This window comes from Halyomorpha halys, unplaced genomic scaffold (genome assembly GCF_000696795.3).
Source record: "Halyomorpha halys isolate HHAL.00 unplaced genomic scaffold, Hhal_1.1 Scaffold327.1, whole genome shotgun sequence".
In the NCBI taxonomy this organism is placed as follows: domain Eukaryota; kingdom Metazoa; phylum Arthropoda; class Insecta; order Hemiptera; family Pentatomidae; genus Halyomorpha; species Halyomorpha halys.
The window spans coordinates 1,277,680-1,293,067 of NW_027105022.1; the positions used below are offsets into that span (position 1 = coordinate 1,277,680).

The window sequence follows — 15,388 nt, forward strand, 5'->3', positions numbered from 1 at the left end:
TTGTTATATATATACATATATAATTGCAAATATCCCATCTTTATTTTTATTTTCTAACCTAAGTAATTGAATGCATACATATAGGTAGGTAAATGTATATCTACAAATATCCCATAATTAAAGGTTTCCTTATGTTACATTGAAAACATTTAATACTAGCGATTACAGCAGTTTTTTGATCACTCGAAATAAAATCGAATACAAATTTAAATACTTTTGAATGCTGTATTGGGCTCTTTTTAAGCATTACTTCGGACGTGACTGCCGTGAGTTGAGGTCCCAGAGCGCTCGGTTGGGAACGTTGCAGGTTTTATTCTCACCTGTGGTAGTTCGGTATATTGTTCGGTGGTTCCGGAAAATGATTTCATTAAATTCATTGAAAAGAACTGTTCGCATTTATAAGTACTGCCAAACGCACAAATCAATCTTCTTGCGAATTTTCTAAGCTGCGGAAAATGGTCTTTTTCGAGTTATTTTTTGTAGAAATCGCACAACTCTACGTCTTCGAATTTAGATTTTAGGAGTGAATTTTCTTGAATCTCGATCAACTAAGAGTATAACTCTATTTTCTAGTGTCTTCCGCGTTTTTGAAATTGCTAAATCTGTTCGAAAATTGGTAGTGGTTAGTAACTTGGGTTCTTCAGCAAATTGAGCAGAAGCAATACTTTCAAACCCAGAGAGCGTGGTGAAATGGTAACTGTTACCAGAAGTGGATTTTGTTCTGAAATTCTTTCAAATGGCTGTACAAATCATTAACTAACTGCCCTTGTTTTTGATGTTTCGAATTTAAATCATTCAAATACGCTGTAAGGTCGACCAGAAATGCTAAGGCACAAATCCATTTTTGGTCACTCAATTCAGAAAGTGGTTTATTTTTTATTTGCATAAAATTTGATATAATCGTTTCAGCATTTTCCCTTTGTTTAGCCATCTGACTTCACAATAAAATATTACGTCGTCATATTCGACTGATATTTCGTACAAAACCACCTTAAATGGTTAAGCTCTCGGGATCGAATAAAATTGATGTTTTTTGCTTTCACATCCATAACATTCTGGATTCGAATGGACTTAAAACACAAGTTCTGTTGGTGGATATAATGAAGGACTATCAAATGTGTTTGCAGATTTAATTCTGTTGCTTTTTCATTCAAAATTCCGATGAAATCTTTACGTAAGCTGACTATAGAAGGTGGACCATTTGTGCATACACCAACTAATTTTCACCATGGCAAGCCAAAACTTGTGAATATCTTTTGAACTTCATTAAAAAAGTCCTCTCCTTTAGTGGTTCCTTTTAGTGGCTGTAAAGTTATCAATTCCTCAGTAACAGTGAACTCAACACCTTGAATAAATATAGCCAGTTGAACTGTTCAGGAAAAATCGGTGCTCTGGTCTAATGCTATGAAAAATTATTTAAAACCAGCCATACGGTCAGTCAATGTTGTTTTTATATCATTAGCCATCATTCCTATAAGTCGGACAACAGTTCGTCTTGACAAAATAATTTTTCTAAATTCATTTTTCTTTTCAGGACACAAAACACTGCAAACTTTTAGCGTAACACTCCTTGATAAATTCTCCTTCGGCAAATGATTTTAGTGACTTTACCAATTTTTAACTAACTATAAAACTAGCTTTCACGTCATAATCATGTCGTGGTCTTTGTTTATGAAACATTTGCTGCTGTTTTTCCAAATTTGCGGTAAGCTTTTGGATTTTGTCTTTTCTTATTTGTCCTGTCAGTGAGTGCAGCTGTAGGATGCTAAGTTGAGTAATGCTCTTTATATTGAATTCTTTCATTACTTAAATGGATTCATTACACAACAAACAAATAGGCTTACCATTGTGCAAGATAAAAAAGAATTTTTCTGTCCTTTTTTCTTCAAACTGGCGACTCTCTGCATCTACTTTTCGTCTCTTTCCTCCAGAAATCATTTTAGTTGTGATGGATATTGAATCGATATAATACCTCTATCTAGCTTTTTTTCTTTGTTAAAATTATTTCTTCACCGATGTATTTAAAAAAAAATAAAAATTGGTGTAATTTTTACTTTTTAAAGTCGAATATTTAGAAGATTGTTTAGTTATTTACCGTTGTATTTAAGCAAAATTTATGTAGAGCACAATATCAAACTGTCAATATTTTTAACTTTGATTTTAGTAATATTTTTAATTTAGCCTGCTTCAGATTTAATTGAAGAATCGCATTAATATTCACGTGAGGAACCATTTCCCGATTTCTCGTATTAGTGAATTTAGGTTAGATCTAAAAACAATCCTTATTAACTATTATGTATTGTTGCTTAAACTGTGATACCTCGTAACTCATAAAAAAATTATTAAAAATATAACTTTAAAACTTTCAAACACAATAAAAAATCAAGGCACAGTTCTAGAGACATCTATTCTCAACCATCGTTTTGTAGATGAATATACAAATATTTTTCAATATTCTTTCGAGAAGTTTCAAAAAATGAAACATTGAGTTTTTAATGGAATAAAGCTGGTTTTTAAATTATGAGGTAACCCAGCTTCAGCCATGATAAATGGATGAAATATTTGATTTTTAAATCCCGTGACCGCGTACAGAGAGACTCCAGAACAGCCCATGATTGAGGCAACCACTACGACCTGATAGCGTATCGACTAGGCACGACCCGGACAGAACAATATGTCCTCTTGATGACCACATCACCCCTCCCCCGTAGATAGTCGTAGATCATACACCGATCGCTGTCGTAACTGCTTGACTGATGGGATTTGAGGAATGGCATTCGCTAATCTAATGACCCATTTCTCCGTCGCATTGCTGCTATATGAGTAGGTCGCGTTCTACATTTTCTGTGGTTTTTTTTCGTAATAAATGAGTAATTTGTCAACGTTGTCTTCCTATAATCTCTTTTCGCCTGTAGGTTAAACACTTATGGAGTTACAGTATTTTAAATTACGGAACATGGGAATCACAAATAAAACCTACATAGTTATTATAATTACAAATAAATAGTTTTTTTTTCATCAAAACCATTTTCCGACTATACAGATAAAATCGTCGATTCATTGTCCTCACTTCATTAATTTTCCCTTTTCTCTCAGAATCATTAATTCTCATTTATTTACTTTTTATATATCTCTTTTAAAAACACCACACATATGTCTGCTAACTGAAACCTTTAAAAAAAAAAAAATACGAACAAATTCTACTAGAAAGATGGGGGATATGTATAATGTAAAATTCTTTTTTGAATCACCAAATTTACATACATTTATATTTATTAAATAATTCAGTCATTTTAAAAATTATAATTAATAATGAAAAATTAAACATATTTATAAAATTAAAAGAAATTGTCTATATATTCTATTAAACGGGCAGTATGTCCTAATTTTATAAGAGTATAATATTTGTCAAAGGAAATATATAATTTGTCCACAGAAAAGCATAACCTAGATATCATATTGCTAATTTACAAAAAGTAATATTTAATTATATAATGAATCGAACGTATTACAAAGATGGTACCATAGACTGACTGACTAGGGTTTATTTTTCTAATAGGGTCTCTCAGCTGGTATGGGAGACAAAAAGGTTTTATATGGAATGGATGAAAAGAATTGCAAGATAGGTGCAGAATGAAGTTCCACGGGGCTGTGACAAAGGATTCATCTATAATGTAACTAAGTAATTGCGGTAGTTCTAAGTATTTAGAAACTTAGATTAAATATTTAAAAAAACAGAAAACCACCCATACTTACAAAAAATAAATGTGGCTAGAAACCTGATTAAAAAACCAATATTATTAACTGATAAAAATTTTTTTAAAGATATAAAAACACAAATTTATAATATTATCATTAAAAACTTTTTTCGGAAATAAGTAATAAATAAATTATGGCATGTTAGTATTAACAACCCCATTGCGAATAATAATGTTAGTTATATAGAGAAAAATACTGAGAATAATATAATGGAGAATAACAAGATTAATAACAGCAGAAATGTGAGTAATTTAAAAAAAAATCTAAACAAAGCGTAATCAAAGATTTTTATAAAAATAAAAATATACAAAATAATAATACAAACAAAGATAGCTTACAGAATGTAATGGAAAAAAGAAATAGTTAGGATTAATAATTACCATTACTTTAAATTAAACTATATTCCCGGTTTAACAGATAAAATTAAAATGAACTTTATAGAATATGAACATCATAATTTGAAGTTGGAATTATATAATAATAATAAATCGGGAAGTTTTCTGGATAATATGAAAGGCAAAACTGACTATAAAGATAAATTAAATGTTGTTTATAAAGTTAACTTCCAGAATTGTAAAGGTTTTATACATTGAGGAAACATCTAAAAAATTAAAAACAAGAATTGATCAATATAAGATTAATTGTAAAAAAAAAAAACATCAATATTACATCACTGGCACAACATAGTACTAAATATAAACATCAATTTGATTTCAATAACCCAGAAATATTAGATGTAGTTAAGCATAGTAAGAATAGAAAAATAATAGAATCAGAACATATTACTAAAAACATTGACAAAGCAATTAATTATAAAACAGATTCAAAAACTTTAGGCACACATTATAAATAAATTAACACTTTAGTTTTTTCTATTTTTATAGAATTTAGATTTATTTTAATCTTTGTTGTTTGTTATTATATAAAAATTGTTAATTTTAATTAAATTGTTCATCTTCGTGGTATTAGAGATCGGAGATTATTGTTATAGACTATTTGGTTGTTATCATAATGAAAGATAACCTTCAGGAAGGTAATTATTCTTCTTGAAAAATGTATAATAGTTGATATTATATTTTTTTTAAATTTAATAATTGAAAATAATATGTTTCAATATTAGCATGTTATGACAAATTAAGGAGTTAATTATACATTATATATAAAATAGTTAATCAGGTAAATAGTTTTATGAATAGTTTAATGAATAATGTGATTTAGTTATGTTGTAAGCATATGTTTAAATTTTGTTGAATTTGGTTTTCTAGCAACCTGAAGATGGGGGATAACCCCGAAACGTCGTTGTATATGAAATAAATTGTTATATTTAAACAAGGAAGATTGTGTCATTCACCAATTTCATATTTTAAGAAAAAAAAAACTATAGTTTAAAATTAGAAACCTGTTGCTTCTTAGCAGTTCACATGGGTTTCTATTAAATATATCTTTTTATGAACATTTTTATTTTTATATTACATACTGTGTCGAAATCCAATTTTTCGTCATTGTGGTTTCCTGACATTAGTCTTCTAGGTGTTATTTTAAAGAAACTTTCTCTTTCTATATAAGTAAGTCTTCTTAAATGCTCTAGTCTTATATAATTATAAACTAACTCAGTTATGACTATTGTTTACTGTAGCTACTAAGTACTTTAAAGATTTAGCTAATACAACAGACACATTGTGTAATTATAATAATATAACACATATTTTAGAAAGAACCATTTTATGTAAAATTTTAAATTAATTGATTCATTTTTAGGTTGTTACTTTATTACTATTACTTGATATTTTTTTAAAAAAAAAAAGTTAAATGGTTGAAGTAATAATGATTTAAAAATTATAACTTTTTTATCTCTTATTATTTTTTTTTCGCCTGCTCACCAAGAAGAAAAAGTAAATAGTTAATAATACCATAAATAAAATTTAAAATATATTCCATCATTAGATCTCGATTTTCTGTCCTATCATCTTACTCATAAGTTCTCCTCACAGGATTATTGTCGAAGAGAAGAGATTGGTTGTGCTCAAAGAAGGCACGGACGCACAGGCACTGGGAGATAAGAAGATTAAGACGTTAATCAATCAAGTGTTAATAAACCACGTTTCCGCTTGATTCCTCTCCAATAGTTGCAGCCGGTATTGAAGTATTGATAAGGGAATTATTGGGACTTTAAAAGAATCAGGAAGTCTTCTAATGATTTTAATTGATAAAACTTCTGTAATTGACCAAATAAAATTATCTCCCCAATTATATCCCCACAAAATTAAAAAGTTTTACGTTTCAAGATAAAAAGAAAAGTCTGTAAGTTTTTTATTGCAATAAATAAAAATTAAATAGCTTTTACAAATTAAATGAAACAAAAATCATAAAATTCAGAAAATTATTAGCGAATATTTGTAACTTTAAAAACTATAATCTTATTTTCAATATTATTCAAGCAGGTTCTCATTAACCTCATGTCACATTACTATCAGTATTTGGAAACCAAATTCCAAAATCATATAAAGATTATATCTGCAGGAACATTCTAGATAATTAAATACCCTACAAAAATCTTAATTGGATCCATACATGCAAAATGTATCAAGAAGATAATTGGGTTGGACTTTGGACCGGAAGTGGTTAGAAAAGTGAAAAACAAATATTTTATTTATTTTTTACTTATATTATAAATTATTAATTCAAACTATACACTTAGTGTCATAATTTTTATAATTTATCTTCTTTAAATGTTGTTTTTAAATATATTTATTACAAATAGGTTACTAATTTTTTAACAATTTGACGAATCTTTCTGAGAAATAGAAGGATTTTCTGTAGTAATGATATAGTACTCAATAAACATTCTTTCAAGCGAGTTTTTCAAGTTGTTGGAGCGTGGAAGATCGTACAATTCTGTTCCAGAAGAGTAAAATCACTTATAAGCTCTTATTGTAAGGACAAAACAAATGCTAGACACAAAATTCAAGCGGAAGGAAAGAAGTGGGAGAGCGTGCTGCATAAGGATAATCGAATTCCCGGCAATCTTAGCAGAGCTGAGAGAGTGGCTTGGTTTCGGCTAGTAACAGGACATGATCTGCTCCAAAAACACCTCCATCGAATTGGCATCGTAGATTCACCGAAATGTCCTCTATGCAACATGGGAGACATGGATGGAGACCATCTTTTAACGTGTAATGGTCTAGAAGATGTTGAGCAGGATACGGACCAACTAAGAAGAAGAGTAAAATTGTATTGGACTGCGAGAGGAAAAATGGCGTAATAGCCCACTTCCTGTGACGTAGGAAAAAAAAAACAAAAACAAAATTCTGTTCCAGCTTTGTCCAACCTATACTAAGTTGTAGATTTTTTTTTTATATTCGTATACAAACGCATTACTAATGCTCAATGAAGCAGGTTCGTGCTATCTTGAGTACACCAATCTATACTGCTGCTTAACCCGCCCTCTTCGACTAATTGTTGAGTCTCATTTTTTTTTTTTTTTTTATAATTAGGCCATGTACTGAAATAATTAAATACGGTAAAGGATGTATCTTTTCATATTTTCACTTCACCGGTTTGCTAAAAATCAAGACTAAAAGCTGAAATATTCCTAGGAGAAGTGAGTAAATTCAGGAAAATATTTTCGTCATGAATACAATTTATCGATTTTTTAAATAATTTTATTTGATTGTATCTTAATTTTTGAAGTTTATTTAATAAAAAATGCCATGCCTCTTATCTTACTCAAAATATGTTAATAGTTTGAACCTTGTTGACTCAACTGTCAACCTTAAGGGCCCTCACAATACAAGACCTTCCAGTCCAGTAACACACAATCCGTCTCACCAACGAAATTTTAGTATTAGTGCCCTCTCACTGCTGCTAATATACAGTCACAAACGTGTTTGGATAAGACGTGAGTGGACTTGCGGACGACTTGGCCTCAGAGGCCCTTTTTAAAGCAAGATCGCCATTAAATAACCTACGACTCTTCCCTGACCTTCCCTTTTGCTTTACAACCTGGGCCCTGTTTCATAATGAAAGCTAATATTATTAGTTCATAGTACAAGTATAGAAACTAGTGTGGTAATAATACTAATACTTATTTTCACGATTGGGATGACTATTAGTGATATTACAGGAATTAAAAAATACTAAAGTATGAGTTACTATTGTACAAGCCTGTGTAATTGAATTAAGATAAATCTACAAGACTATTAGTATTAGTTTGTATTTTATTATGAAACTGGGCCCTGTATGTGTGCTGCAAAATACAACCTTTTCAAATTGCACTGAGAAAACATATTTCCTTCAGTTAGAACTGCATATATTAATAGTTTAGATATCATAGAGCAAATACTATTGTTTCCTCTGTTCATTAAACTCAAGTGAATCAGAATTAATAAAAATGTCATTTTAGCCGAAACAGTTAGTATCAACCTTGCCGAACCGAGATAGGGGTAAAAAGAAAAAAAAATACGTACATATTTTAAGTAATTAACTGAAAAAATAGTTTATAATTGCATTATTTCGGGGCGCCTTCGAGGAAGGATAGTTCACTCTGGGACTGCATAGTTCCTCAATGGAGGACTTGAGCTAACAAAACATGTATCGTTCTAGTAAGATGTTCAGTAATGTTAAGACAGAAGTGCTGTATTTTTAAATATTGTAAACAACTTCAAAAAGTTGGTCTGGGGTCAGAAAAATACTTAGTAATATAGAAACTAAGGTATCCGCTGGATGAAAATTAAAAGGGTGGATTCTCTTTTCTGCTTGAGCTCCGGATTCCCAAAATCCGCATATTTGTTCTTAAAGAGACAGGACTTCACAATTATCAACATAAAGTGTTTATATTCCTCCACAATCATATCATACTAGTTGCACTGACTGTATTGGGGTTTTGAATTTTTTTTTCTTTGTAGAAGTTAAATTTTTTTTATTGTATTTATCGTTTAATAATAACATTAAATTAAGCTACTGTAAACATGAATAATGAATGTGATCATGAGAAATTTTAAAGAATGACGAAGTATTTTGCTTTACATGTAATGGAAGGATTAGCGATTGGGGAAAATAATACTTAGGTTTGAAAAGACATGACTGCCTATAAATATCTAGTCAATAAATAAATAGCCACAATTGAAGTTAATGTTCTTCCAATTGATATACTCGACAAGGTTTTTTTTTTTAAAAGCCAGAGAAAGCTTTTGATACAGTTAACAGGAAAATAGGAGTAACAGTCAGTAGTACAATAGTGAATTGTGGTATCCCGAAAGGAAATGTAAACATTACAAAACTACTTCGAATGTCTAGGTCTTTGTGATGGAAATATTTCTGGGCCAATAAAAACCACAACTGATGTACTTCAAGGCTGTGTTTTGCCAATGCCATGAGCCGTTATATTTAAAAATAGAAATAAGGGTTTACATCAAAATGTAAGTAATTGTCTCAAGGAATTCGCCTGCTAAATTCTGACAGTATCGATATCTAAACTTGTCAAATCAAGAAATCGTTGAAAAAAAGGTTATCGATTATTAATAAGCTAAGGTGAGCTTGTATTTATGCTTACTGAACATAAATAAACTTTAGTAAACCTATTGACATATGTTGGATAAGATTAGATCAATGAAGGAATATCATTTCTTGATCTTCCCATAAATGCATACATATAAATACCCAGACCAAACTCTTAGAGAAAAAGAAATCGTAATTGAAGAATCGCTATATTGGACAGATATAGCTCGGAAAATGAAGAAAACATCGTATCGGTAAAATCATTCATAAGAATTTGTGTCTGTAGATTTGATCTTATCTAAGGTGTTACTAGACGCCTTTTGTTCCTAATTAGATTCAGATCTAAACAAATTTATAATTTATATTAAAAATTGAAAAAAAAATCTCCTTATTATTTTCTTGAATATTCCTTTATTACTTTTTATAATTTTTAACAATACTTTATTATTAGACTTAGATTAAGAATTATATAATGCTTTTACTAATAGGAAGTTAAGAACAATTTTCCAGACACTTATAGACCACTTATTTTTAATTATTTTAAAACGTTTTTGATGTTCGTTTTGATTTTAGAAGTTTCTCTAGCAATTTTCACTTAACATCGGGTTCAAAGTTATCAGATCTTTCAATTTTATACTTACAATCCGTAATACCTCACTCTAAAAAAACCCTCAGAGATCGGTATATTATTGATATTCTACTTTTAATTGTTTGTGTTTATTGTTACTTTATTTTTTGAAGTTTTTTTTTTCAAATTCTATAGGGAAATAAACAATGTTCATAATGCCATTGAATTAAAATTTGCAATACCATATAAGGATTAGGATTCATACAAAGTAATTTAAACATATATTACATTAAACCGTGAATGGCCGAGTATGTTGGTTTACATGTTTAGCATTCTCGGGTCAAAAGTGGCTCAGATACGAATCCGAGCGGGTAGACTTTAATTTCGTGGTGAACCGTTGAAATTTCGACTTCCTCACTGTGGTTAGAATAAGTTATTAAGCTGTAGAGTAACCCGTCTTCCCTATCATAAGTTGTAGAATATAAGGACGCATTTTTAGTATCTAGTTAAGATTACTTAAGAATATGCGCTTTGTTCAAGTATGGTGCAATTGCACATTCTATTGAATGCGATTCCTGATAAATTATTGCTATTTCTGACACAAAAAGACTCTACTCTAACTAGAAAATCTACGAGCTCTATCAATTATACATCATTTATTTCTAGTTGAGTTCTAAAACCCTTTTAACGTTGAGTTAAGATGGATGAAGATTGAAGGTCCCACGATTATGTTGGAATTCAATACCTGGACCTTTTAAATTAATGTGTACTCATATTAAAAAAATTTAATCCTATTGTAAAATTAAAAATTTTTTGAAAAAATACAGAATATAATTCTTAAGAAAAAATGCAAGATTGAAATAGAAGGATATTAGTGAAAATATTAATGAATTATTTGATCTATACAAACATTCTTAATTCCAATGTATTATTAAGAAATCAGGATACATGTCTTTTATAACTGGTTATTATTTAGTCTAATTTTAACATATCTTTTCATGTAATTGTTTTATTTTTAATTTTCTTCATTTTGATATTATAATACGTTTAATGACATTGTGTGTTATTTATAATAAGCTCAAATAATATATCACCGTTCTGAAAGAATAATGAATCAATTGTAAAGTTTTGTTAAATTGATTTTTTTGTGTTGGCAGACCCAAAAATGAATTGATGTTTGTAAATCGAAAATATTATCCTTAAAATTGTCCACAGAATGACTTTTGTAATTGCAATTATGTTTATATCTACTTATTATTCATTCATAGCAGCAATATAATATGATATAATACCATTATGCTCCATCATAAGTACAGTGAAACGAAGGAATGCTACCCTTCTTTATATATAGAGTCTCGAAGGAGTTTATTGCATTTTTTGGAGACGTTTATTACATTAATATATTAAATTGAGATTATCTAAAATATGTACCTACATATATTCTTCTCTGCATTTGGTTTAGAGTTTCTAACACCATGTGCAACATACTAAGGCTGTTGAATTATTAGGCGCCTGTTGGTTTCGCAATTGTCTTCGTTGACCTACGCCCTGCATCCCAATGTGTTTAGGATCTCGCCCTGACATTTTCTAAATATTTTCTCATTAAGAATAGCTTGTAAACAATTATTGTGAAAACCCAGGAGCACCGCTCAAACTAATATCATATTTAAATATATGTTGGGTAGAGATTCAGAGAATTTTTTGGTAGACTAAAACGTCTATATTGACAAAAATGTTGTATTTGTTACCTCAACAACGCATCGAAATTCGTTTTAATTAAATTTCTTTTTCCAATTACGTACTTACATATTTTTTTTAATTATATAAATTTTACTCAAAAGTTTCTTATGATCAATTTAAATTTATCTTCAGTTTCCGATTCGTATTTGTTTGTCAGTTTGTTCCCATAAAAATATTGTACTCACTTCCTCAGTTATCGAAATTCGTATTAATTATTTTTTTTGTTAATTTTCTTTTTTCAAATGACGCATTTACTTTTTAGTAAACTACATATTTTTTTTGAAAAGCTTATTATGAGTAGTTACCCAGAAAAAATCTTTTCCTGGATTAATTAAAATAAAAACAATTCTATAACATTGAAAAAAAGCTTTTACTATCATTTTATGAGGTATCATTTCAATTACTTGAACCAAAATGTAGGACGACAAAGATAAAAATATATGTATATATTTTTTCTAGTTATATAATTATATATTGGAGATTAAACTTCGGTATGTTAAATCTACGATATATTCTAATAACATAATTTTTATGATAAGTGATACAATTGTAATAATTAAGGTACAAAAATGTAGATAATTGAAAGTAATTATGATAAAAAATATTGTGTGAATGAGGCTTATGGACAGGATGTAATATTACGTAATAAAAAAGTGAATAAATAAGGTTTGTTAAATATAATCTTATATGTTTGTTTTGATGTAAATTATAAAATATTTCGTGAACATAAGGAGAATCGTTTAAGTTCAGTTTTCTATTGATATTCCTAGTTTAGTTGCCTCTTTTTTTGAATAGTTTATATTTTCATAAGAACACAATGCACGTTAAAATCACCTTATATAATAATAAGTTTATTACCTTATCAAAATCAAATAAACAAAAAAAATTGTTTTTTTTTCTTTCACGATCCTCTGTGTCCGTCTAACTAACGACTAGCTTAAAAGGCTTAGTAACGACTATATAATCCTGAAGTATCACCAAAATATATTGAATTAATTTCGAAAATAATAGACAACATGAATACAAATCTATTAAAAATTAATAGTATTGACCTGGTAGTACTTTAAGTAATTTTGGCGATTATCCGCCATATACTACTTTTCACACCTTTCCGAGATACATACATATTATAAGTATAATTATGAGAGATAGTTGACCGTAGATGACGTACTGGGAGATGCGGAGTTGGGGGTGCGGTAAAATGAAACACAAATAAGTTGGTGTAGCTTATTTAATTGTGCCAACGTTTCGGGTAGAGTTTCTAGCCTTCATCAGGGCTAAGAACGGAACAAGATAACAACCAATAAGTATAGAAAATAAAATTATATTTTATTTTCTTAATTATGTTGTTTTACCTACTTTTGAAATTATTTATATATACATTTTATTTTCTAATTCTTTCATCACTTCATTTTATTAATTCCATTCTGTAAAATTATTCACTTTATATCATTCTGTTTATATTTTCTTTTTTCTTTTCTATACTGTTACTTTTCTATATGTTATCTTGTTCTGTTCTTAACCCTGATGAAGACTAGAACCTCTAGCCGAAACGTTGGGACAATTAAATAAGCTACACCAACTTATTTGTGTTTCATTTGACCGCACCCCCAACCATCATATCCTAGTATATTATGAGATCTTTCAAGATGTTTATCTCTTTATTTTTTTTATCGATTACCATATTATTTTTACGTTCGGCAGAATTTTTTATATTATTTAATTGTTTAAATGCATCTTATACAGTATTTTCGTAATCCTATATTTAAGACGATGAGAAAGAACGATTTTGAGTTTTTTTCTTTTTCATTTCATGTTTTTGTGCTACAAAAAACAAATATTTATATTGTTTTAGTTGGCCAGATTTTGATATAAAAAAAAGTTAATTTTGAAGTTAAAAGTTCTATAAATCATTCTTGTTGCTATTGTTGATAGTAATTTTTATAACACATTAAATATAAAAATATTGAAATTATGTAACTATTTCATAAAAAAAAAAAAAAAAAAAATACTATCCCGTTTCTATCTACTCATCTTATGCAGTAGATAACTGAATCATAAATTAAAGAGAGAAGCTATATAGACTTATCCGCCAGCCGGAATAGCCCCTCCCTATTCCTAGTACGCTCACGGCAGACTCATGCCATCATCGATGACACCGCCTTCAGCGGACCCGGCAGCTTATCTTATATGCCACACTGGCAAACCAAGATTCATATTGTCAGCATATATACATCCTTTCTTATTTGTATATATTTAATTTGTTATTTTTAATTTTTTTCTAGGTCAGAAAAAAAAAAATCCAGCTATACATATAGCATACATGCTATATGTACGTACAAAATACCCACTAACATCATTACAGGAGGGTATGAAAAAAAATATATATAGACTTATGTTTTCTTAAATATTGCCGTTACTGATTTGAGAATTTGTGTCAAAAATTACATATCAGGATAAACTGGTTATGTTTAAATCAGATAGAAGTTAACCCATTGCAAGTCTATCCCTGCAAAATAACGTTACTGTATAAATAAATTGTAAATTGAATTTTATGCAGATATTGGAAGAATCTTTACAGTGGTATATTGTTAACATATGCTGAAATGTGGAGGAGAAAATGTCCTTATTCCTATTATGGCTCCGACTCACGTACATGTCATTTCATTACTAGCCTTCAGTTCTTAAGACGAAGGATGTGTCTCGAGTCGACATATTGAAAGAAACATTTTACAATAAAGTCGTCCTTTTCGTGTCTATACATGGTAGGTAAAAGTACCTTGTATTTTTACATATTATTAATAATTATGTCGCTTTGACCTTTCTGTCCGAGAAAAAGAAACTGTCATAAGGTTTCAAGGAAGTGTTTAGTGAAAAGATAAAATACTTACAATAATTATTACAAGACAACGTTGTAAAACTTTTGTTAGTTTAAACCCTCGTTGTAATGAAATATGAGCTTCAATAAATCTAGAAGCTATCCATTCTTGATATCAGTTGTCCAAGATTTATCTTTCTTCTTATTTTCTATGATTTGCCTGTTCTGAAACATTATTTTATAGTATTATTGAAAATGTTAAAATTTAAATTTAAATATAATTGAGTTATATACAAGTCTTTTTATTCTATATTTGTATTGTATAGTTAATATATAATAATCTTACAAGATAAAGTGTATGTACAACTTCAACCCAAGAATACGAATTATTTATAAATAAGAATATACATATTTTATTACTATAATTGTTTATATAACGTAGATAAATTCATTTTAAACTTTATTATAGTATATTAACTTTGAATAGTAATTATAATTAATTAAATTAATTTCTTAAACGATGTATTCCTGATTCCGATGTTTCTTCTTATCAATGTACTTTAAAATTGCAATCATGCAGTGTTATAAAATTACGAACTTAATTTTTTTATGCAAAAATATATTATTTTTGTTAGAATTTTAATTGTTTCCATTATTTTAGTTAATGTATTTTAATAAATTTTAATCAAATAATGTACATTGAATTTTCTAAATTATTTGATTTTGAATAATTCAAAATTCTGCTATTATTTCTATTACTTTTAAGTTTCTTCAAGAATGTAAATTAAAAAAAAAAAACACAAAAATAAATAGCCAAAATACTTAACCTCATTTGTTACCGTTACATTGATCAAGTAGTCTCCATAATGTGAAAATCAATTTTATTGCTTATAAAGAAGTAACTTATAAAATGTTGCCATTTGAACATAGAAAGAACCTAGTTAAAGAACATCATATACCCAACTTCTTTAAATATTTAATATTATCGAAAAATCAGTAATGTAGCT

At 28.7% G+C, this 15,388-nt stretch overlaps 1 protein-coding gene across 1 annotated transcript in view; it reads right to left on the reverse strand.

Moving 5' to 3' along the window:
* Positions 1–14,603, reverse strand: part of LOC106681320 (uncharacterized) — a 32,643-nt gene extending 18,040 nt beyond the window's left edge. Inside the window, exon 1 of the mRNA XM_014421572.2 lies at positions 14,455–14,603. The gene's annotated coding sequence lies outside the window, so the exon portion shown is untranslated. The remainder of the gene's footprint in view (positions 1–14,454) is intronic.
* Between the last annotated feature and the right edge of the window lie 785 nt (positions 14,604–15,388).